Source organism: Bos grunniens, chromosome 8 (genome assembly GCF_055505025.1).
Source record: "Bos grunniens cultivar Pamir isolate PY7600 chromosome 8, Bosgru_T2T1.0, whole genome shotgun sequence".
Lineage (NCBI taxonomy): Eukaryota > Metazoa > Chordata > Mammalia > Artiodactyla > Bovidae > Bos > Bos grunniens.
In genome coordinates, this window is record NC_141172.1 from 79860009 (window position 1) to 79886567 (window position 26559).

General features: G+C 40.8%; 1 long non-coding RNA gene across 4 annotated transcripts in view; it reads left to right on the plus strand.

Moving 5' to 3' along the window:
• LOC147367535 (uncharacterized) overlaps nt 1-8999 on the plus strand; it is a 53634-nt gene extending 44635 nt beyond the window's left edge. For 3 of the 4 annotated variants that reach the window (XR_015169232.1, XR_015169233.1, XR_015169231.1), the window contains 3 exons: nt 3124-3209; nt 4356-4611; nt 5215-8999. This is a non-coding gene — a long non-coding RNA (uncharacterized LOC147367535). The remainder of the gene's footprint in view (nt 1-3123; nt 3210-4355; nt 4612-5214) is intronic. The other variant, XR_015169234.1, reaches the window with a different exon arrangement.
• The last annotated feature ends 17560 nt before the right edge of the window (nt 9000-26559 follow it).

Here is a 26559-nt window from a genome sequence, read left to right on the forward strand (position 1 = left end):
CCAATGATAAAGAATCAACCTGCCAATACAGGAGACATAAGAGATGCAGATTCGATCCTTGGGTTGGGAAGATCCCCTGGGGAAGGGCATGGCAACCCACTCTAGTATTCTTGCCTGGAGAATCCCATGGATAGAGGAGCCTGGCCGGCTACATACCATAGGCTTGCAAAGAGTCAGACATGACTGAAGCGACTTAGCACCACTAATACCACCATATATGTAGTATATGTACAGTTAAATGCTGAGTTCCAAAGAATAGCAAGGAGAGATAAGAAAGCCTTCCCCAGTGATTAGTGCAAAGAAATAGAGGAAAATAATAGAATGGGAAAGACTACTGATCTCTTCAAGAAAATTAGAGATACCAAGGGAACATTTCATGCAAAGATGGGCTCGATAAAGGACAGAAATTGTATGGACCTAACAGAAGCAGAAGATATTAAGAAGAGGTGGCAAGAATACACAGAACTGTACAAAAAAGATCCTGACGACCAAGATAATCATGATGGTGTGATCACTCACCTAGAGCCAGACATCCTGGAATGTGAAGTCAAGTTTGCCTTAGGAAGCATCACTATGAACAAAGCAAGTGGAGGTGATGGAACTCCAGTTGAGCTCTTTCAAATCCTGAAAGATGATGCTGTGAAAGTGCTGCACTCAATATGCCAGCAAATTTGGAAAACTCAGCAGTGGCCCCAGAACTGGAAAAGGTCAGTTTTCATTTCCATCCCAAATAAAGGCAATGCCAAAGAATGCTCAAACTACCACACAATTGCACTATCTCACACGCGAGTAAGTAATGCTCAAAATTCTCCAAGCCAGGCTTCAGCAATACGTGAACCATGAACTTCCAGATGTTCAAGCTGGATTTAGAAAAGGTAGAGGAACCAGAGATCAAATTTCCAACATCCACTGGATCATCAAAAAAGCAAAAGAATTCCAGAAATACATCTATTTCTGCTTTATTGACTATGCCAAAGCCTTTGACTGTATGGATCACAATAAACTGTGGAAAATTCTGAAAGAGATAGGCATACCAGACCACCTGACCTGCCTCTTAAGAAACTTGTATGCAGGTCAGAAAGCAACGGTTAGAACTGGACATGGAACAACAGACTGGTTCCAAATAAGAAAAGGAGTACGTCAAGCCTGTATATTGTCACCCTACTTATTTAGCTTAAATGCAGAGTACATCATGAGAAACACTGGGCTGAATGAAGCACAAGCTGGAATCAAGATTGCCCGGAGAAATATCAATAACCTCAGATATGCAGATGACATCACTCTTACAGCAGAAAGTGAAGAAGCACTAAAGAGCCTCTTGATGAAAGTGAAAAAGGAAAATTAAAAGTTGGCTTAAAGCTCAACATTCAGAAAAGGAAGATCATGGCATCCAGTCCCATCACTTCATGGGAAATAGATGGGGAAACAGTGGAAACAGTGTCAGACTTTATTTTTTGGGGCTCCAAAATCACTGTAGATGGTGACTCTAGCCATGAAATTGAAAGACACTTACTCCTTGGAAAGAAAGTTATGACCAACCTAGACAGCATATTAAAAAGCAGAGGCATTACTTTGCCAGCAAAGGTCCATCTACTCAAGGATATGGTTTTTTCAGTAGTCATGTATGGTTGTGAGAGTTGGACTATACAGAAAACTGAGTGCCGAAGAATTGATGCTTTTGAATTGTGGTGTTGGGAGAAGACTCTTGACAATCCCTTGGACTGCAAGGAGATCCAACCTGTCCATCCTAAAGGAGATCAGTCCTGAGTGTTCATTGGAAGGACTGATGTTGAAGCTGAAACTCCAATACATTGGCCATCTGATGCAAAGAACTGACTCATTGGAAAGGACCCCGATGCTGGGAAAGATAGAAGGTGGGAGGAGAAGGGGACGACAGAGGATGAGATGGCTGGATGGCATCACCGACTCAATGGACTTGAGTTTGGGTAAACTCTGGGAGTTGGTGATGGACAGGGAGGCTTGGCATACTGCAGTCCATGGGGTTGCAGAGTCAGACATGACTGAGTGACTGAACTGCACTGAACTGAATTTAGAATATAGAAAAATAGTTAAGGCAGCGTTTGTGCATGCATACAAGCTCAGTCATGTCTGACTCTTTGTGACCCCATGAACTGTAGCCCACCAGGCTCTTCTGTCCATGGAATTTTCCAGGCAAGAATACTGAAGTGTGTTACCATTTCCCACTCCAGGACATCTTCTTAACCTAAGAATCAAACAAACATCTTCTGTGTCTCCTGAATTGGCAGGCAGATTCTTTACCACTTCACCACCTGGGAAGCCATGGCAATATATATATCATCAAAAATTATCAACTGTTTTTCTTCTCCTTAATTTATCACTGTGGCTCAGATGGTAAAGAATACACCTGCAGTGCAAGAGACCAGATTTCGATCCCTGGGTTGGGAAGATCCCCTGGAGGAGGGAATGGCTACCCATGCCAGGATTCTTTTTGGAGAATTCCATGGACAGAGGAGCCTGGTGGACTACAGTCCAATGGGTCACAAAGAGTTGGACATGACTGAGTGACTAATACACAAACACACACACAGATAGACACCTATAAACATATGTATAGACATACATATACATATGGATGTTCCAATTCACTGGGAAGGAAAGTGTGTTTCATTTTGTGCTGTTCCATGTCAGGGCATATGTATGTGACTGCTACTGATGGGAAAGAGTTTCATTTCAGATGAGGCCTCTACAGGAACCCCACCTCCCAGAACAAAACAAAGTCCCTTTCTGGGCACATTGCTTACATTTCCCGAACAGACTTTTTTCCATGCTGGCTCACGTGAGAACTTGCTATGAACACATCTCTGTCCCTTTCTGGACTTAAGCAAGATTGGGGGACCTTTGTCTAGAGTTCCCATCAGTGCTTGAACATGGGGGCTGCTCTGCAGATATGTCAACATATGCCTGAATGTTTCTTTCCAAGTGAACTCTCATCTGTTCAGTAAGAACTAATTTGTGCTCACTACTGGTTTCCCTTTGAGATGGAGTCCTATTAACACATCTTGATTTTTAGAGGGTGAGGGATAAATGGGAAAATGGGTGCATTCCCTTTGTATCTTTATTTACTTAAAGTTTGGTTTTCAGGCAAGCGAATTCAATATATGCCTTTCCCCAGGGCGAGAGGCTCACAAAGCAGAAGGAATGTCATTTTTCAGCCGACAGAAATAGAGGTAAGTCAATCTGGTGCCTACATGCTCTGTGAATGCTGGCGGCCAGCCAGAGTTCAGGTCTTAATTAAGCAGATTAGGCCAAAGAAAGCACAAATGCAAACCCAGGCAAATTACCAAAAATTGCTGTTATTCCAGCATTCCAACACACAGGATTTCTGAATATAAACTGTCCCCCCAAAACATTGTTGGTTAAGACTGAGGATAGCAAATCCTCTGGCTGACTGCAAGTCTGTCTGCTGGAACTTCAGATATATAAGCTCCGATCTGAGGCTTTTCCACACATGCCGGGCAGGAGGGCCTCTGGGACTGTGTGTGTATGCGCACACGTGCATACGCACATGCACACTGAAGATTCATCATGTCAAAAGCAGTACTTGCCCTGCAGTCCTTGTTAGAACAACCATATCACACAATGGTTTCTTTCTAAATAAACAGAGGAGGAGAGCTGGCCAATAAGGCCCTTTTTAGGTACATCAGGCCAAATTCAATCAGCAGTCCCTGCACAGACAAGTGGTCTTCTATGTTGGCTGGCTTGGGGGACAATATCATCCATCCCGTACACAGGCCCCCATAATTGCATCTCATTCCTGATTCCTGCAAAAAAAAAAAAAAAAATGACCCCCTCTTCCCATGGTTTGCAAAACACGTGGGAAGGAAATAGCAGATCGGAGCTAACTGGGCAAGAATTCTAACCAGATGATAGAAAAATGCTTTGTCAAAGTAAGAGTTCTTTGAATTTTTAAGAGCCCTGTATAATTTAATACACAGTCTTTTCAAGATGAAGTCCAATATGGGGCCAGCAGAACTCTCTGCCATTATTTCAGAACATTTTGCCAATTCTTTCATTTTGGATTCTCCAGAAGAGAATCCAAAATACAACATTCTTTATTAGTCCTGCCCCTACTTTTCTTTTTGGCAAGAGTATAAAAGAGTTTGCCACTTAAGCAACACAGTAAAAGACACAATTGAAGAAAAAAATGCCTTGTATAAGTGTACTGTGTTTTCAACTTTATTAAATAAACCCCATAAAGAAGTGATTTTTAAAAAGTCTATTAACCTACCATTGGTTTGCTGGGGGAGCTGGCTAGTGTCTTGCTCCCTGAGTCAGTGGCCCCTTTTATTTGTTTCCATGTTATTTGTTTTCAGCTTTTTGTCTGCAATAGTCACTTGAAACAGGAAGCACTCTTCAGAGGTTGTTGCTCTTGACCAAGACTATGGATGAAGTGGATACAAGGCTATACCCTGAGCACTTCCTTGGGGAAGAAACAACATGGGGAGCTGTTTGCCTGCTCTTTGGAGGTTTTTGTCTGCAGGTGTGAAGGCACCGTTTGCCTATTTTGGTAGAGCCTGCCTCCTGACTTCCTAACCATTATCTACCCAGGTGACTATATTCTCTGCCAAGGTAAGTCTACTGGGGGACAAAACTCTGTATATCATGATTATCTTCATTAAAAAAAAAATGCTCTTCCCTTTATTGTGAGTATTTGAAAGCAGGAAAGTAATTTCATAACAAGATTAATTCACAGAAAGGTAAGAATGACTAATAGCATTTTGAGGAATACCACTTCAAGTAATTTGTTCATACTTACAGAATAAGGACATACATTTCTTTGAGCATTTCATCTGTTTGAAAATAATCTATTCTGTCCCTGTGTGTCATTCGAAACCCAGTTTTAGATTTCAAATATGTTATCATGATAAAGTTAATCCAAAAGGATAAATCTTTATTGACACTACTCTAAGGACTAGGATAGATAAACAAGACCTCTTCAAACCCACAGATCATATCATATTGGAAACTGATTGCTCAGATCACTCTGTCATATTCTTATATCTAAAGCAGGACTGAGGATTAAAAACCTTCCTACGGTGTCTTTGAAAGATCCTTTCTTTGCATGGATGATGGGGCAGAGTGGCTTAATATCAGAAAGCATGTTCTATAGAATAAAATAAATAAGTACATAATTAATTCCCATATAATCTATTCCCTTCTTTGCTTGGTCAGAAGTTCCTACCATTTGATTCTCTATCTGTGGAGTGAATATCAAAGAGTTACAACAAGACAGCTATTCACACAGGAGGGGCTTTCAGAAGACTCCTAGCTTGGGCGGACACAAAACTGTAGAAGACAACAGTCAAGACAAGGGTAAAATGAGCTGGTGAAAACCTAAAGGCAATGGACTGCTGCTGCTAAGTCGCTTCAGTCGTATCTGACTCTGTGGGATTTTCCAGGCAAGAGTACTGGAGTGGGTTGCCATTGCCTTCTCCAAAAGGCAACATGAATTAGGAGTTAAAGCCTCAGAGATCCAAATGGCTTTCCCAGTGAAAAATTCATGTATCTTGACCTAAGACAGGAAATGAGGAGGAGAAAGAAGCCACCAAGCAGAAGAAAACTTAAACATTTGAAGAGAGAAAGTCAATATGCTCCAGATGCCTATAGTGGAGACATTTTGGGAAAAGTTCCAGAAGTGTGTTATCAGTGGAATTGTGCCCTTCCTGCAGAGCCCTCTGGAGGACCAATAAACCTCATTGCAGGTCACCATGCTGGTTGGATTCTCATGAAGAGGGAAAGGGAATGGGTAGAGCCATGGAGGAGGAGTGATGCCTCCAGGAATAATTTTCAAGAACATTTTATGATAGTGGGATGAACATATTCAGTGGTGACCAAAGATAGAGAGCAATTAACACTGAGAAGAAAGATTCATAAATTTCGAGTAGAAAAATCTGATTTGGAATTCCCAACTTTGCTCCCAACTATTTTAAAAGGTCCCTCCTGATGCTGTCTATCCCTATTGTGAAAACTCAAGTTGTCTGCAAAGTTACAAATGCCTCACATACCACGGTGCTGTGCTCTCTAACTCCCAGGATAATTATTCCTCTCAAAGCAAGGAAGTCACTGATAGAAATACAGTTAACTTTATTGGACAGCAAATTTGCATATATTCCTTCTGGGAGAATTAGTCTGAGGCAGTATAACTTGAAGGATCTCTATAAAGAGTAAATATAGATTGAGACTTGGCTCTTGTTTTCCTCAATAATCGAGAAAGATGATGGGCCGTAAGTGTCCTGCAAATGTCCTTTCTCTTCCTAGAACCTACGAAATCACTCTCCCTACCTCAGGCCATCTGGTGTTTGCATTATACTTTCATGTGGTTTTTCGCTCCCAAGACCCCACCCACCCTCTCTCATGTCAGGAATTTGATTCCAGCAAGGCTTTGTCCAGCACTTCCGCTCCTCCTTTCACATGTTTCTTGAAGCACCATGATTTCCCTGAATAATAAAAGCTTTTTTCCTCCTTATTGTTTTTCTTCTATAGAACCTCCAGATATGAAATCAAATGTTGTACATAAACTGTGTTCCTACTTTACTTGTGTATTTATTATTTATTCATAGGTATTGGTTTTTTGTGTGCATGGCTTAGATGTTCTCTGTAGAAATATTCTCTTTTTTTGTGTGTCAATAATGCCCATGTTCAGTTGTAACCTATTTAAAGGTAGAAAGTATACTCTTTAGCAAGTAGTTTTTAAAATGAATCTCTCTCTCTCTATATATATATATATATTTCGTATATATTTCAAAACACTCAAGTGTTTTGTTCAGTGGTTTTTGTAAGTATAATTTGTTGATTTTCAAAATGGTTTTCTGCTCAGAGCACACAATCACAGAGTAGAGACACTACACCATCATGAAAAACCCACAGCTAAACTGTATTTGATAACGAACCATTGGTGCTGACAATGATATTCACTCATACCTGCTTTTTTGGTTCTTTTAAAAATGGCCTTCAATTGTAACATGATCTTTGATACTGTTTTTAAAAAGTGAAAAACAATTTATAGTAACTGGCTTTCAGCAATTTGGGGTGAATCATTTCAGATAAATAAAGACAGAGAGCAGAAGAGATGAATTGTCTCTATAGTTCTCTGAAAACCAGGAGTCAATGATATTTACAAGGCAAGTGGGGAAGGCATCCTCCTTTATTTCCAGTGTTATAATATCTCACTGCATGGTCAGATTTTTAGGGATGTGGTGGGGCAGCCCTCTGTTACTCCCACTGCAGAGTTCCACTGATAAGCTGTTTGGAGCTAACAAGACTGTTTTTAGATTGGATGCTTGAGACTGAGCCCAATAGCAGAGTTGTAGTCCTGGATGAGACAGACCAGTAGGAGACACGGTGTGTAGCTGATATTTGCCTCTTCCTGACCAAATGATGCTGCATATGAATGAGCCTCTAAAGAAACACAGTGTATCTCTTGGGGTGGGGATGGGGGTGTGGGTATCAATAGAAAGGTTGACATGACTTTAGGGGACTCCAGACTGCAATTGCATGGCCTGAGCAATACCAGTGAAGGAGGCTTCCTTTGCTTCTGAGCTCTCCTCCAAAAAAGCTTCCACCAGAATGGCAGTGACCATGGTAGAGAGATTCATGTTTCCTTTGGTGGTGGATGGTCTAGACCATCAGACACACTTACCTGATTGAGGCCCCCGCTTCTCTCCTTGCAGGGTCTCTGCATTGCACTGGCCTGGCTCCAGACTTCCTGAATCTGGCTACAACAAAAGCAACAGTCCCCTAAAAGGAGCCTTTTAGTCAGTGGTTTAAATTCCTGGTTTTCTGTCCCTCAAGGGACAATGAAAGGGGCCTGACCTCTTGGTCACCTCAAGAAGGTTTGGAGTTCTCTGGAAAGAGGAGAAAGACAACCTTTTAACAGTTTGATTGGATAGCTGGAGTCACTACACAGGCACAGAAAAAAGACTGAAGAGAAATAAGGTGGAAAATTTAACTGTATGGTGAAATTTCAGGTGATCTCCTTTTACTCTTTGTAAAATTCTCTAAAATAAGCATGTGTTTTAAAAACCACTAAAAATAAATAATGTTAAAATATGCACCCAAAACCTGAACACAGTAAAATACTTTAAGTATGTGCTTATGTACAAAAATTCCAAACAAATCAAGGTTGTCAGAAATCACAAAAGATAATTTAATTCAAATTAAAGATGTGAGCTATTATCATTTTCAGATATTTACAGAATAGACTAGCAGGACTGAACTGTTTGTGGACGAGACATGATAACTTTGTTTCTTGCTGTGTCAGTTGTTTCTCTGTCTTTAACCAAGATTATATTTCCAGAATATCTACTTCTCCATTTATCCTGCCTTTTATTTTTCCATGGTTGCAATCTCCTGTAATTATGGGAAAAAGTCTTTCCTGGAGCAGCAGCTCTGAGATTAGCTAGTTTGGAGCCAACCTGAGTATTCCCAATTGGTGCTCATTATCTTCTTTGTAAGAACACAGTTTTCAGGACAGAGTTAGCTCTGCTCTGAGACTTTAAACAGCTGGAAAATGCATGACTTGACATGCATTAGATCTGACAGCATGTGAATCCACTGTTCAAAAGTACTTAATACCTATTTAATTTTCTTTTTTTGGGCATTTTATTTTCTTGTCCTTAAATAATCACCACAGTAATCAAAAGCATTTATGAATTACTGAAGTGGAACTCGAAATACTTAAGAGCCGATTGATTGCTTGGATAAACAAATGCCAAAGTTCAGGAGAAGGTCAGAAAGTTGAGTGTTGTCTTTTATTTTGAAGAGCTCAGTCTTTAAATTGCACACATTTGTCCTTGAACTGTCTGAATTCATCTTGAAAGGGCCGAAATGATCCCCAAATTAAGTCCTCTTGTACCTTGTTGATATACATTTATTTAAGAAAACATGAGACCCCCATTTTGTTAATTTTTAAACACTAATCTATGTTTCAAGATTTAATAAACAGTCTTTGTTAATGACCATTTTAGTCATTTATTCATTCATTCATTCTAACCTTTCTGGATTACATCAGAAAATAAAACAAACAAAAATGTCACTATGGAGCTTAAATGCTAGTCAGTGTAGAATAAACATAATACATAAGTAAAATATATGGTATGATAGGTTCTATGGAAAAAATAGAATAGCACAGGGGAGATGGGGAGAAAACAGACAGCAACTTGAGATGGGGCAGGGGGAGTGGGGATTCGGGTCAATCTCATTAAGAGGGTGACTTTTAGGTAAAGACTTGCAAAGGGGAGCAGGTTAGTCAAAAGAAGGGAGTGATCCAGGTAGGCAGAATAAATGGTGCAAGAGTCCTGAGAAGGGGAGGAGAAAGGGAGAAGGGGCTGGGCACAGGACAGAGGTGCAACTGGAGAGAGAGGGGGCAGGGGCGCTGGTATGGAGGGTGACCTCAGAGACAGCGTGGGGGAGGGGTTAGAGATTGTGTAGGGGCTCCTAGGCCACCACGGAGAGCTTGACTTTTCCTTTCAAAGGGGAGCCATTGCAGAATTTTAGAGGAGGACTTGACCTGACTTCCAGGGATCACCCTGGATGCAATATTGAGACTGGATTGAAGTGGGCAAGCTTAGGAGAAGGGATACTAGATAAGAAGCAATCAGAGTGCTTATGATGGAGCTGCTTAGAGCAGATTGGTGGCAGAGGAAGCAATGGGAAATGGTCAGACTGACCCAATTATCCAGGTGGAGCTAACAGGGCTTGCTAATGGATGGGAGGCAGGTGTGAGGGGAAGACAGGAGACAAACCAGGTTGTCTAAGGACTCACCGGCTCAGCAATGTGAAAAATGGGGCTGCCTTCCAGTGAATCTGTGTTTCTGTTTCAGAGACTCAATGGTAAACTTCTGGAAGACAGGGACCAGTGTCTTGTAAACTTCATTTGTTATTTTTGTTGTTACAGCACTAAGTCATGTCTGACTTTGTGATCTTATGGACTATAGCATGCCAGTCTCCTCCGTCCTCCACTATCTCCTGGAATTTGCTCAAATTCATGTCCTTTGACTCAGTGATGCCATCTAACTATCTCATCCTCTGCTGGCCCCTTCTTTTGCTTTCAGTCTTTCCCAGGATCAGGATCTTTTCCAACGAATCTGCTCTTCACATCAGGTGGCCAGAGTATTGGAACATCAGCTTCAGCACCAGTCCTTCCAAAGAATATTCAGGGTTTATTTCCTTTAGGACTGACTGGTTTGATCTCCTTGCATTCCAAGGGACTCTCAAGTGTCTTCTTCGGCACCACAGTTCAAAAGCATCAATTCTTTGGCAGTCAGCCTTCTTCATGGTCCAACTCTCACATCCATACACAACTACTAGAAAAACCATAGCTTTGATTATATGGACCTTTGTCAGCAAAGTGATATTTCTGTTTTTCAATACAGTCTATGCTTGTCATAGCTTTCCTTCCAAGAAGGAAGCGTCTTTTAATTTCATGGCTGCACTCACCTTCCACAGTGATTTTCAAAAAAACTCTGTGACTGCTTCTACTTTTTCCCCTTCTATTTGCCATAAAGTGATGGGACCAGATGCCATGAGTCTTAGTTTATTGAATGTTGAGTTTCAAGCCAGCTTTTTCGGTCTCCTCTTTCACTCTCATCAAGAAGTTCTTCAGTTCTTCTTCATTTTCTACCATTAGAGTGGTACCATCTACTTATCTGAGGTTGTTGATATTTCTTCTGGAAGTCTTGATTCCAGCTTGCGATTCATCAAGCCTGGCATTTTGCATAATGTATTCTGCCTGTAAGCGAAATAAACAGGGTGACAATGTACAGCCTTGTTGTACTCCATTCCCATTTTGAAACAGTCCATTGTTTCATGTAAGGTTCTAACGGTTGCTTCTTGATCTGCATGCTTCTTCATCCTGCATATTCTCAGGAGATAGGTAAGGTGGTCTGGTATTCCCATCTCTTTAAGAATTTTCCACAGTTTGTTGTGATCTATACAGTCAAAGGCTTTAGTGTAGTCAATGAAGCAGAGGTAGATATTTTTCTGGAACTTCCTTACTTTCTCCATGATCCAATGAGGGTTGGCAATTTTATCTCTAGTTCCTCTGCCTCTTTGCAACCCAGCTTGTACATCTGGAAGTTCTTGGTTCATGTACTGCTTGAAGGATTTTGAGCATAAACTTGTTAGCATGTGAAATGAGTGCAACTGTATGGTAGTTTGACCATTCTCAAAGAATGGCATTGAAATGAAAGCTGACCTTTGAGATTGGAATGAAAGCTGACTTTTTCCAGTTCTGTGGCCACTGCAGTTTTCCAAATTTGTTGGCATATTGAGTGCAGCACTTTAACAGCGTCATCTTTTAGGATTTGAAATTAGCTCGGCTAGAATTCCATCACTTCCATTAGCTTTATTTGTTGTAATGTTTCCTAAGGTCCACTTGACTTCACACTCCAGGATATCTGGCTCTAGGTGAGTGACCACACCATCACCATGGTTATCCGGGTCATTAGGATCTTTCTTATACAGTTCTTCTATGTATTCTTGCCACCTCTGTTTAATCTCTTCTGCTTCTGTTAGGTCCTTGCCATTTCTATCCTGTATCGTGCCCATCTTTGCGTGCAAAGTTCCCTTGGTATCTCCAATTTTCTTGAAGAGATCTATAGTGTTTCCCATTCTATTGTTTTCCTCTATTTCTTTGCATTGTTCACTTAGGGAGGCTTTCTTATCTCTACTTGCTATTCTTTGGAACTCTGCATTCATATGGGTATATCTTTCCCTTTCTCCTTTGCCTTTCACTTCTGTTTTTTTCCTTCCTCGGACAACCATTTTGCCTTGTTGCATTTTTCCCCCCCTTGGGGATGGCTTTGATCATTGCCTTCTGTAGAATGATATGAACCTCTGTCCATAGTTTTTCAGGCACTCTGTCTATCAGATCTAATCTCTTGAATCTACTTGTCACTTCCACTGTATAATTGTAAGGGATTTGATTTATACCTGATTCATACCTGAATCACCTAGTGGTTTTCCCTACTTTCTTCAATTTAAGCCTGAATTTTGCAATAAGGAGTTCATGATCTGAGACACAATCAGCTTCAGGTCTTGTTTTTGTTGACTATATAGAGCTTCTCTATCTTTGGCTACAGAGGATGTAATCAATCTGATTTTGATATTGACTGTCTGATGATGTCAATATGAGAGTTGTCTCTTGGTTTGTTGTAAAAGATTGTTTGCTATGACCAGTGTGTCTCTTAATGAAACTCTGTTAGCCTTTGGTGTGCTTCATTTTTTACTCCAAGGCCAAACTTGTCTGTTACTCCAGGTATCCCTTGACTTCCTACTTTTTCATTCCAATCTTCTATGATGAAAGTGGGGCTTCCCTGTTGGCTCAGAGGTAAAGAATCTGCCTGCGATGCAGGGGCCGCAGGAGACAGGGGTTTGATTCCTGAGTCAGGAAGATTCCCTGAGGGAGGGCATGGCAATCCATTCCAGTATGCTTGCCTAGAGAACCCCATGGACAGAGAAGCCTGGTGGGCTACAGTCATAGGGTCACAAAGAGTAGGACATGAAAAAAGCTCCTTAGCATGCACACATGCATGATGAAAGGGACATCTTTTTTTGGTGTTAGTTCTAGAAGTTGTTGTAGGCTTTCATAGAGTCGATCATCTTCAGCTTCTTCAGCATTAGTGGTTGGGGCATAGACTTGGATTACTGTGATGTCAAATGGTTTGCCTTGGAAACAAGCTGAGATCATTCTGTCGTTTGTGAGACTGCACCCAAGTACTGCATTTGTTGTAGTCTTTTGTTGACTATGAGGGCTACTCCATTTCTTCTAAGAGATTCTTGACCACAGTAGTAGATATAATGGTCATTTGAATTAAATTTGTCCGTTCCTGTCCATTTCAGTTCATTGATCCCAAAGATGTCAATGTTCAACCTTGTCATCTGCTGTGGAATTCTCCAGGTCAGAATACTGGAGTGGGTAGCTGCTCCTTTTTCCAGGGGTCTTCTTAATCCAGGGATCAAACCCAGGTTTCCCGCATTGCAGGCAAATTCTTTACCGTCTGAGTTACCAGGGAAGCCAAAGAATACAGGAGTAGGTAGCCTATCCCTTCTCCAGGGGATCTTCTGGACCCAGAAATTGAACCGGGGTCTCCTGCATTGCAGGCGAATTCTTTACTAGTTGAGCTGCCAGGGAAGCCCTTCTTACTCTATAGTCAGATGTTATTTTATCATCTGAATTTCACAGGGTACTTTTTCAACAGGTGTAAGTCCAGAGAGATAGATGGAGGAAGGGGAAGAAGATCAGTTCACACTTGTGCTCTAACTATCTTGTTCTCTTGCTGCAAGGCAGCATGGACTTAATCCAGAAGACACGGGAAAAACACTTTTGAAGCTTTTAAGGGGCTCGTCCAGTAACATCAGTGCCCGACACTGGCCAGTGTAAACAAGAGAGTAATTGGTGTTGATGCAGCAAACCAGAGTCCCAGGTAATTGCTGCTGCGTGGAAATGTACGTACAATAAGCTATACATGCGTGTGCTCTGATCAGAACTCATGAACTCCTCTCCAGTCCCTGGCCTGGGCATCTGAGTAGTCCCATTAGGACCTTCTCTTGGTCATTTGAATGCTCCCCCTTCTGCTAACTTTTTGGTTCTTCCCACAGCCGTCTCTTGGTCCCATTCATTGTTGGTGCTTCTTACTCATCATCCTACATAATTTCTGGACTCTTCCTACTCCTTAAGAAGCACCCAGGTCCTAGGTGCTTTCAAGCGCCTTGCTACAGGTACTTGTCTATTGATACAAAGCTACTCACATGTTTTACATTTCAATATTTATTTACACAAGTTTACCAATGTGCACTTCGTGCAGCGGTCTCCAAGGGAAGCTACAGCCTGCCACCACTAGAGATTAACAGTCTGTTCTTTTTTTGCCAGGTAGGCAGAAGCAGCATCTCATTTTCATCTGCATTTTTCTCCCTACTGGTGAGACTGAGTCCGTTTTCAGTCCAATGTTCATTGGACTGGACAGAACATTTCAGTCCAATGTTCATTAGCCATTTGTATTTCTTTTTTTAAAAAAATTATATATTAGGTCTTTGTGGCATACAAGCTTCTCTAATTGTGGTGAAGAGGCTCAGTTGCTCTGTGGCATGTGGAATCTTACTTCCCGACCAAGGATCAAACCCATGTCCCCTGCATTGGAAGGCAGACTCAACCACTGGACCATTAGGGAAGGCCTGGCCATTTGTATTTTCTTTTCTGCATTAATTACTCGTATCTTTTGACCCCTTTTCTACTGGGTAAATTTGTCTGCCTTTCCTTTAACAGTTGTATATTTTGCAAATATTTCCTCCCAAGTTGGCTTTTAAAATTTGCTTGGCTTCCCTGGTGGCTCAGAGGGTAAAGCGTCTGCCTGCAATGCAGGAGACCTGGGTTTGATCCCTGGGTCAGGAAGATCCCCTGGAGAAGGAAATGGCAACCCACTCCACACTCTTGCCTGGAAAATCCCACAGACAGAGAAGCCTAGTAGACTACAGTCCATGGGATCGCAAAGAGTCAGACACGACTGAGCGACTTCACTTTCACTTCCATTTTTTTTAAAATGTTTTTTGTGGTATCTTTCATAGTGTATGATATTTTCCTCTTAAAGTCATCAAATCCAATTTTATTTTCCTTTCTGGGTTCTGGTTGTTTTTTTTTTAATCTTCCTTAGGAAAACTTTTCCATATGAAGATTGTAAAGAGCTTTTCCTTAAGAGGGACCTCAGATTTTCTTCCCTTTGCTAAGTTACTTTTATGCTATTTAATTATATTTATGTCTATTAGATTATTCAACTAAATATTAGAACTCTTCAACTTTTTATTATGCAATCATTTAGCCCATTTTTGTACACTCAATTAAAAAAAAAGTCACAGCAGTTAATTTAAAAAAGAAGTTCTCCTTTACTTTCTTCTAGTAAATTTATAATTATATATTATGTATATAAATTATACATAAATTAATAATTTTGGTTTTTACATTTGGCAATCTGAATTTTTTTTATATAGTATGAGGTATGCTGCTGCTGCTGCTAAGTCACCTCTGTTGTGTCCGACTCTGTGCGACCCCATAGACGGCAGCCCACCAGGCTCCCCCGTCCCTGGGATTCTCCAGGCAAGAACACTGGAGTGGGTTGCCATTTCCTTTTCCCATGCATGAAAGTGAAAAGCAAAAGCGAAGTCGCTCAGCCGTGTCCGACTCCTTGCGGCCCCATGGACTGTAGCCTACCAGGCTCCTCCGTCCATGGGATTTTCCAGGCAAGAGTACTGGAGTGGGGTGCCATTGCCTTCTCTGAGTATGAGGTATATTCATCTGAATACTTTTTATATAGTATGAGGTATGAAAGTAACTTTATTTTCTTCAAAGAACAGCCAACATTATTTTCTGAAAAACAAACAAACAAACAAACACATTATCATGTGGCCTTCATCTTAAATTCTAGTCCCTTCATCCAACAGCAATAATTATTGAGCTCTGCTACATGAAGAACTCTGGTAAACTCAGAGTGGTGAAAAAGACAGAGAGGTTCCTGGGCTTCATCAATGTTTGGCTTGGTTAATATCATTAGTTAGATCTTATCTTGTTCAAATGTAATGGATCGTTAGCTTTCTAAGAATGGCAATACTACCGTTAATAGGTATTACATATTTGTATAGTTGGAACTATATAATGATTTTATACAAATGATTTTATACCTACCACACATATTTTATCATATAACAGGAACCAAAATAAAAAGATAATTTATAGATTTCCAGCTTTACCATGTCCTCATTAGTCACAGAAAAGCGCTCATCCATGCATCAGTGGCAAGAACAAGAGTAGTCGGGAGCCACCTTGTGCACTCACAAAGGAAACGAAGTCCTCCTTCTCTCTCCTTGCCTCCAAACTGATAGAGGACAGGGAGCGGGGAGAAAGAGCATTACCATGTGCTACAAATGGCCACAAACAAGAACACTTCCTGCTTCCCTTGCTTCTCCTCTACCCCTACATTTTCCATAGGGGCATCCTAGTGAAAAAGTCTCATGTTGTATTAGATCCAACAGAAGTGGGAAGGAATGTTTTACTAACTTAAGAAAACTTTCTGATGAATAAGAGTATTCTTTTAATAAATAGGAAGATATCAAATGTATCCAGGTAAAGACTTACAATTGTGATTTGAACTTGAACTTCAACAGTATATGACTTTTTGTTAGGCAGGTATAAGGGGAGCCAGGCAGGTTTTGCATTTCAACAGTGCTTTCTCTTTAGGAGCATTTCTTATAAGTGATGGACACCTCTCAGTGTCCAAACTAAGTGTCCTAAATTGAGTTATGCATATAAAAACTTTCACAATTCCATGGGAAAGCAAATCTTTATTCCACATAGATTTTTTTCTCCTCCATTATCCCTTCATGAAATCTGTTTCAGCCAAGGAAATAGAATGAAGGCTTTCAGATAGAGCAGAAGATGAGGAAGGAGACACATTATTACTGAACTCAGGTTGCCTGCTCACCTCTCAAAAGGCCAATAATTTGAAAGGCATGTGTTAGTAGAAAAGAAAGGTGCTTTAATTAAAAAAGCCAGCAAACTGAAGAGAAGGTGAACTCATGTCCTGAGAGCAACTCCAAAGATTCTGCTCAGCCATAACAGTTTCTGTATTTTTTAAATATTATTATTTTTATTGGTGTATAGTCACTGCTTTACAATGTTGTTTTAGTTTCTACTGTACAGCAAAGTGAATCAATTATAGGAAGATATATATATATATATATATATATATATATATATCCCGTCTTTTTTGGATTTCCTTCCCATTTAGATCACCACAGAGCATTGAGTACAGTGAAGTAAGTCAGAAACAGAAAACCAAATTTAGCATACTAACACATATATATGGAATCTGAAAAAGCAGGTATAAACGATCTTTTTTACAAAGCGGAAATAGAGACACAGACGTAGTAAACAAACGTATGGATACCAAGGGGAAAAGAAGGGGCAGTGGGATGAATTAGGAGACTGGGATTGACATATATACAACATTGACAATATGTATAAAATAGATAACTAATGAAAACCTACGGTAAAGTGCAGTTTTTAAAGGGGAAAATGGGGAAGAATCACAGTTACTCATCCAGGCAGGAGGTTAGGTTCTGCATTGTTCTCCATTGAGTGCAAACTGGCTGACTCTTGCTTCAAATGTTATTTTGCCCACATGATCTACCTGAGGATTGTTAAGGGCAACGTTGAGGGTAGACAGCTACTCATTCTTTAACTGCTTGATCCTTCATTCCTACTTCTTTTAACTTAGGGAAAGAATCCACAGGTAGGCAAGGTGTGCTGTCCATTCAGGAGAGCGTAAGTCAGGAGTTAGGTTAAATTACCTCATAATCTAATCTCTATAGTTAGTTTTTTTTTTTTAAGATTAGAGGGGAACAGAAATGAGCAAATAGGAAAGGGGAAAAAAGAGCTGCTTTCAGCAGTATTTTGAGTGATATCTTACAATATTTGTGACCTTCAGAGGCTCAGTCTTTGATTTTCATGGGATCTTGTTGACTTTGGACACTCCTCCTGGTGACTACTCTGCAGAATGCTTCTGCCTCTCACCTCCTTCGCTCTCTTCCAGTCCTCCATTCATCAACGGAATCCGACTAAACAGAGAATGACTGAAAAAAATCTACTACGAAGGCCAGACACAAAGAGGCTGGACCTTTGAGAGGATGAAGTGTAGGGGAATAAGGAATAAGGTCTGAGGATTAGGACAGACACTGGACAGAGGATGAGATGGTTGAATGGCAAGACTGACTTGATGGACATGAGTTTGAGCAAGCTTTGGGAGTTGGTGAAGGACAGGGAAGCCTGGTGTGCTGCAGTCCCTGGGGTCGCAAAGAGTCGGACATGACTGAGTGACTGAACTGAACTGCCAGCTGTAGGACTGGGAATGCTGAGGCCAAGAGTCAAAGACTAAGGTCTTTCACCACACAGTTCATGTTAAAAAATTTAACCAGTTGGTCCTGATCAACCATAACAGGAAGGACTTCCCTGGTGGCTCAGACAGTAAAGCATCTGCCTACAATGTGGAAGACCCAGGTTTGATCCCTAGGTCAGGAAGATCCTCTGGAGAAGGAAATGGCAACCCACTCCAGTATGCTTGCCTGGAAAATCCCATGGATGGAGGAGCATGATAGGCTATATAGTCCATGAGGTTGCAAAGAGTCAGACACGACTGAGCGACTTCACTCACTCAACCATAACAGTGTCATCCTAATTGTCAAACCTCAGGGATGGTTGGGCCACCAGGTCTGTGCATCAAGGGAGCACTCTGTGGGGTTCAAGGAAGTGACAATTATTTATCAACCAATATGTCAGTATTTCAATATTTAACAAGTATGGCCTTCCCAGTGTGTGCCAATGGACTGCCAGTCCTGCCACATTCTTGGCAAGAATCAGGGGAAGGTGCTGAATGGATTAGAGAAAGATGACCAGACTCGCATCCCTTGTGGACTCTGTATGTCAAGAAAAGACCACATGAACCTGAAATAAAGGCCTAACTGCACATTTGCTGGAAATCTGTGTGTCACTTCATCACCAAAGAGGCAGATCCTGTCTGTAGGAGCCACCCTTTGCATCCATGATAAGAGCTGGAGTTACCCAGTGACAGTCAAAAAGAAGAGTCTGGAGCTCTGATGTAACTTGAAAATTGTGCTCATTTCTATTACAAGTGAGCTCTGATATACTTCCCTCACTTGCCTCATACAAATAGCTCTGATAACAGCTCCTGCTTGGAAGGCACTTCACCTTCTGTGAGGTGCCTTCAATGGATATTGTTTATTTGGGTTCCAACAACAATGTTGTGATGTAATGTGTATTATCCCCAGGTTGTAGATGAGCAAAGTGTTGCTACCATGGTATCTTGCCCAATGAATCTGTGATTTAAAACAAAACCCACCCCTGGCTTTGCTCTTTTAACATTAGGCCAAATGAATCACACATTTTTAGCTAGAAATTATCTAGGATTTAAAAGCCTAATAACGTTGTTTAAGCTATTTAAAGAATGAGGGGCAACCATAATCAATTGCAGAAACACTTTTCTTCCTTTAGACCAAGGATTCTTTCCCATTTTTTACCCTTGCCAGCTCAGGAAGCCCACAGGACTGGAAAAGGGAAGGGGCTGATGAGGAAGTCAGTTTAGATCCTGGGGCCTTTAAAGAGGCTCTAAGACTGGAAAAATCTTAACATGTGGTCCTAAAAATAAACCTCAGAGGATGATGCCTGAATATGTTTTTGAAACATCACCAAAATTTACTGATAATCTGTAATTTGAAGTTAGCACTTTTAACGTATATCCAACAAATTAAAGTTCTCTGGGAACATATTTACGCTTGTTAGTTTTGTACCAGCATACCTCAGCGATGTTGCAGGCTCTGTTTCAGATCCTAGTGGTAAAGCTCATATCATGATAATTCACATCACATAAATTGTTTTGTTTCCCAGTACATATAAAAGCAATACTTACACTGAACTGTTGACTATTAAGTGTTCAATAAGTTATATCCTCTGTCGTCCCCTTCTCCTCCTGCCCCCAATCCCTCCCAGCATCAGGGTCTTTTCCAATGAGTCAACTCTTCACATGAGGTGGTCAAAGTATTGGAGTTTCAGCCTCAGCATCAGTCCTTCCAATGAACACCCAGGACTGATCTCCTTTAGGATGGACTGGTTGGATCTCCTTGCAGTCCAAGGGACTCTCAAGAGTCTTCTCCAACACCACAGTTCAAAAGCATCAATTCTTTGGCGCCCAGCTTTCTTCAAAGTCCAACTCTCACATCCATACATGACCACTGGAAAAACCATAGGCTTGACTAGACGGACCTTTGTAACAATGTATTACTTTAACTTAAAAATATTTCATTGCTAACCATCATCTGAGCCTTCCATAAGTAGCAATGGTTACATCAAAGATCACTGATCACAGATCACCATAACAAATGTAATAATGATGAAATATTACAAGAATTATCAAAATGTGATAGAGACACCCAGTGAGCAAATGTTGTTGGAAAATGGGGCCAATAAACTTGCTCAATGCCAAAGGGTTGCCATAAGCTTTCATTTTATAAAATTAAATATCTGCAAAACGTAATAAATGAGGTATGCCTGTATTTCAATGGTGATTTTCGTTTAGGAAAATATTCTCCATTCCTTGTAAATTACTGAAACCTCTAAGGGTTCAAACTAAAGGGGTTCTCACTTAGATTATTTACACAAAAATCTTCGTAATCCCATAAAAAAACAAATCTCTATTTCAAAAATGATTTTCATGTTTAAAATCTTTAGGGAAGGAAGTTTAAGTACTACAAAAGGTATACTAAGAATGAAATAGTCAGAAAATTAAGGGAAGTTGAGGGGAAAACTAAATTGATGAGCTTACTTCACAACAGTTTTGAGCTACTGAAAACTCATTTCTCTACACCTGTTCCCTTGTCCCTTCCTATATGAGAACTTCATCCAAGAAGTGAGGCTATCTGTTACCAACCATGTCCATTTGTTGTTTCTCATTAAAACAGAAGATTTTCTATTCATTTCAGGGATTTAAACTCTAGTAAAATTTTCAGTGTTTCCAAAGCTACTTGATACTCTCTGTTATTCTTCTGAGATCAGTATAATCCCCTAATTTAAGTTTATTTTCCTCTGGTTTCTTAAGTGTGAAAATCCACCATAGCAATTTTCTTGGAAAGTTCATGGACACAAATAGTTTTTTTTTTTTTTTTTTTAATGTGCTTCATTAGCTCTGTAATTATTTTTTTGAACACTGACTTAATTTTATAAATTTAGATATTCTCATTTCACCCATTTTCTATGCCCTCAAGGTGGCCCAACTAGAAAGGGAATAGGTGAATTTGTTGATTTTTGTTCTATGAATGTAAGCACAATCCTCTCAGCCCAAGGGCACATGCTCTGCAGGCCTCTTGCCCTTTCTGGCATGAGGTTTTGTACCCTGCTAAGACAAAAATCAGTTCAAATCCCCTGAGGACCGAAAGATCCAGATAAGAGGGCACAGCAATAGCCAAGAGAGAAGAAAGCACAGAAGGAAATATTTGGTAGATCTCTAAAACTTTAGTTTTAAGCCCAAATACTTTCTTGAAAGGCACCTTTGTGTGAGAGGGCTCATGGGTTTTTTTCTTATTCCTTTAGTTTCTTTCCAAGTCCTAGTGTGTGACTGTTGTTGGGTCATCAACTCCCCAACACAAAAGAAGGGACTGAGGTTCCCAGGGCTTTTCCGAGAACAAAAAGGAGCCTGCCTCATGCTGATAAATTACTGGTGTTAGCACCTGTAAGTCTGTTTCACATTTCACTCCAACCTTTATTCACGGCTGATAACAGCAACTGAAAATGAATCCTGACAGCCTGTTGCGATTTTACAGTATCCAACAGGAAAGCCCAGCTAATTGTGAGCATATGATTTTTTTCAAGCACCAAATTTTATATTTAGTTCACTGCTCTGATAAACCTACAAATTCAGCAGTAGCTAATCATCAAGGCATTCATTGTTTTGCTCCCATAGTTTGAGCAAGTTGCAGTTTGTTTTCTGAAAACCAACTTCTGCTAAGCTGGGAAGTCGTGATTGTTTCTTCATGGACTGTCCCTGTGGAGGTGTTTTTTTACTAAACTGCTCCAAGAAAAAAAAAGCTGTTGGAATACCAAACAAAGGCCCCTGTGCTGGAGTCTTGCAGGAAGGCAATTCCAGTGGTGTCTAGTTTCAGGCCAGAATACTAAGGTCATAATTTCAGGCCATCGATGGCTCTCCCAGATGTCTTTGGTCAAGTTAATCACAGTTTGCCTGAAGGTTGCTTTTTTCAGGTAATCCATCCTAGTGTGATTGTAAATCAAGAGCTCCTTCTAGCTGAAAGTTGGGAGCTTTTAGCTCAGCCTCAGACTGGGGACAGTTAACACAGAGCACCTAATCTCTATCTTTTTCATTTTGAAACTGAAGCCAATTCAGTCACTCTTTCACAAATGTTGAAAAAAAGCTCAAGAAGTTTACATGTCAAGCAAGCCTGTGAGTATATCATCAGTTGTGTCAGCAGGAACATGTCAAAATTTCCGAGGACTCAGTGAGACTCATCCCTGCAGTGGGTCCTCTGCTAGCTGAAGGTTTTCATCCCAGTGGTGCAGACTTTATGCCACACCAGGATTCCTCAGCTAAGCCCCAATGGGGTGCCGAGTGAACTGGCCAAGTGCTCCTGTTGCTAGAGAAGAAAAAGCATATTTTTCTGTTTTTCCTGGATTTTCTTCCTTATCCCCTTGCTGCTGCTGCTGCTGCTAAGTCGCTTCAGTCGTGTCCGACTCTGTGCGACCCCATAGACGGCAGCCCACCAGGCTCCCCCGTCCCTGGGATTCTCCAGGCAAACACACTGGAGCAGGTTGCCATTTCCTTCTCCAATGCATGAAAGTGAAAAGTGAAAATGAAAGGGAAGTCGCTCAGTCCTGTCCGACTCTTCACGACCCCATGGACGGCAGCCTACCAGGCTCCTCTGTCCATGGGATTTTCCAGGCAAGAGTTCTGGAGTGGGGTGCCATTGCCTTCTCCCCCTATCCCTTTACAGCCCCTCTTAAGAATACGTTGTTTTTCTCTAGCCTGAAGTTGATCTTTTCTTGATTCTTATTTAATTCCTATTTAGATTAGAACACCTTAATAAAGAGACTCAACAAAGTTGGAATAGAAGTAAACTTTCTCCGGCTGATCAAGGCCGTCTACGAAAAAGCCAGAGTGAATGCTTTCTCTGAAGATCAGAAACAAGACAAAAATGTCTATTCTTGGGACCTCAATTCAATATTGTACTGGAAACTCTAGCCAGAGTTGTTTAAAAGAAGTGGAAATTAAAATACATCCAGGTTGGATAGTCTTGGGGATCCCTGGACTTGTGACCGATATCCCCAAGATTTCCTACCTCTGGCCTGCTGCTGCTGAGTCACTTCAGTCGTGTCTGACTCTCTGCGACCCCATAGATGGCAGCCCACGAGGCTCCCCTGTCTCTGGGATTCTCCAGGCAAGAACACTGGAGTGGGTTGCCATTTCCTTCTCCACCTCTGGCCAGCTGGTTACAAATTCAGGGGTTCCCACAACCATACTGGGGTTTGATAATTTCATTAGAACAACTCACAGGACTCAGGGAAGTACTATTTTAGGTCACAGCCACAAATCAGAACCAGCTAAAAGGAGAGACACATCAGGTGAAGTCTGGGAGGATTCCAAATGGAAAGTTTTCATTGTCCCTGAGTATATACCACTCTCCTAACATCAAAGAGTGACCATACTCAAAGAGCATCATCCACCAGGGAAGCTCCAGTATTCAGTTTTTATGGAGGCATTACAAAAACAAAATTGATTGAATGATTGCCTCTGTGGTTAAATTCAATCTTCTGCTCCCCTCCCCTTCCCAGAGGTTGTGCTGTATCATGTGGCTTGAAGCCCCAACACTGCAATCATGTGGTTGGTCTCTCTGAAATGACCGATCCCCATCGCAAGTCATCTCCTTAGCATAAACTATCTAGAGGACCCCCATAAGTCACTACATTTGCACAAACTATCAGGTGTGGTCCAAGGGACCCAACATGAGTAAAAGATACTTCTTTCACTCAATAAATTCCAAGGGTTTAGAGCTTACCACCCAGGACTTAGGGATAAAGGTAAGCCAAGTTCTTTTTACACAGAAATAGAAAGGACCAAGAATAGCTCAAACAATGTTGAAAAAGGACAGAGTAACAGGACTTAAAGTTGTTGACATCAAAATTTACTTTGTTGTTGTTCAGTCACTGTCATGTCCACGTCTTTGTGACCCTATGGACTGTAGCATGCCAGGCTTCCCTGTCCTTCACCATCTCCTGGAGCTTGCTCAAACATATTTGAATCAGTGATGCCATCCAACCATTATGTCCTCTGTCGTCCCCTTCTCCTCCTGCCTTCAATCTTTCCCAGTATCAGGGTCTTTAAGATAGTAAGAGTGTTGTCCTGGTGTGGAAACAGACATATAGTTCAATGAAATAAAATTGAGATACAGAAATAAATCCTAATATTTAGGGTCAAGTGATCATCTACAGTGTACCAAGACAATTTAATGGGGAAATTCTCAACAAATAGTGCTGGGAAAATTTGATACCCACATGTACAAAATGGAAGTTGAACTCCTACCTCACACCATATAAAAATTAACTCAAATAAGTTGAAAACCTAAATGTAGATGCTAAAACTGTAAAACTCCTAGGAAAAAAAGGATAAATCTTCATGACTTTACATTAGACAATGGTTTCTTGAATATGACTCCAGAAGCACAGGTGATGAAAGAGAAAATTTATACACTATACTGAATCAAAATTATAAACTTTTATGCTACAAATAAGAGCATCAAGACGGTGAAAAGATGATCCACAGGATGGGAGAAAATACTTATATCTTATATGCAAATCATATATCTGATAAAGCATGTGAATGCATAATATATAAACTCACACAATCCAACAATAAAAGGACAAATAACTCAATTTAAAAATAACTAATTTTTTGAATAGCTATTTCTGGAAAGAGTATACTGCTGCTGCTGCTGCTACTGCTAAGTCGCTTCAGTCGTGTCCGACTCTGTGCGACCCCATAGACGGCAGCCCACCAGGCTCCCCCGTCCCTGGGATTCTCCAGGCAAGAACACTGGAGTGGGTTGTCATTTCCTTCTCCAATGCATGAAAGTGGAAAGTGAAAGTGAAGTCGCTCAGTAGTGTCTGACTCTTAGCGACCTCATGGACTGCAGCCTACCAGGCTCTTCCGTCCATGGGATTTTCCAGGCAAGAGTACTGGAGTGGGGTGCCATTGCCTTCTCCGGAAAGAGTATATACAGATGGAAAACAAGCCCACAAAAAAATGTTTAATATCATTAGGGAACATGCAAATCAAAACATAACAAGATATAACTTCACATTTATGAGGATGGCTAAAATAAAAGGGATAGGTAACATAGAATGTTGACAAAGATGTGGAGAAATTGGAACCTTTATACATTGCTGCTGCTGCTGCTCAGTTGCTTCAGTCATGTCTCTTTGTGACCCTATGGATTGTAGCCCACTAGGCTCCTCTGTTGGAGAAGGCGATGGCACCCCACTCCAGTACTCTTGCCTGGAAAATCCCATGGATGGAGGAGCCTGGTAGGCTGCAGTCCATGGGCTCGTGAAGAGTTGGACACTACTGAGCGACTTCACTTTCCCTTTTCACTTTCATGCATTAGAGAAGGAAATAGCAACCCACTCCAGTGTTCTTGCCTGGAGAATCCCAGGGATGGTGGAGCCTGGTGGGCTGCCGTCTATGGGGTCACACAGAGTCGGACACGACTGAAGTGACTTAGCAGCAGCAGCAGCAGGCTCCTCTGTCCATGGGATTCTCAAGGGGAAAATACTGGAGTGGGTTGCCGTGCCCTCTTTCAGGGCCATACATTGCTAGTAAGGTTGTAAAATGGTGCAGCCACTTTGGAAAACAGTTTGGAAATATCTCAAGATGTTAAATATAGAGCTACCTTATAACTCAGCAATTCTATTCCTTGATGTATCCCGAACAGAACTGAAACATATGTCTACATAAAAACCTGTAAATAAAATTTCACAGCAGCATTGTTCACAGTAGCCAAAAAGTAGAACAATCAAAACATCCATCAATTGTTGAGTAGATAAACAAAATGTGGTATAGCTATAAAGTAGAATATTATTCAGCCAGAAAAAGAACTGAAGCACTCATACATGCTATGACATGATTGAACCTTCACCATATTATGCTCAGTGAGAGAAGCCAAACACCAAAGTCCACATGTTGTATGTTTACATGTATATGAAATATCCAGAATATGCAAATCCAGAGACAAAATATAGATTAGTGGTTGCTGAGGATGGATTATGAATGACCTCTAAATGTCATAGGCTTTCACTTCTGGGTGATAAAGATGTACAGTGAAAAAAATAGATGATGGTTGCACAATTCTGTGAGTATTTTAAACACTCCTGAATTGTACACTTAAAAATAGTGAATTTTATTTGATAGATCTATATATAAAGTATATGTATATATATAACATATGTAAATATATCTTAATAAACTGACATTATAAAAACCAATAATTGCTTCTTGAGCCAATCATATCTTATTTTCTCAAGAAGGAATGCTTAGGTGGTGGTGTTGGGGCATGAGCAGGATCATAGTTCTTGAGTTTCAATGGTTATGGGTTGGAGGGCATTGCTACATAGGGTAGTGATTAAAGAGGAGATGATGGTTCAAGGGGAGATGCTGGTTCAGGGAGGAAAAAGATGACTTTAGTTGTGCATTAAAGATATGACAAATTACTGTATTCCATTCCAAAAATAAGTAAACAAATACATTGCACACAGGTAGGAAGAAACATAAAACCAACTTGTCATTGCATATATATCCTAGAATTATTCTTGCCTTAATTCTGCTTAATCTTTGTGCTCCACCTCAGCTGATAAGAATGAGGTCTTGTGAGATAAAAGAAAACAAGCAAACACAGGTTTAC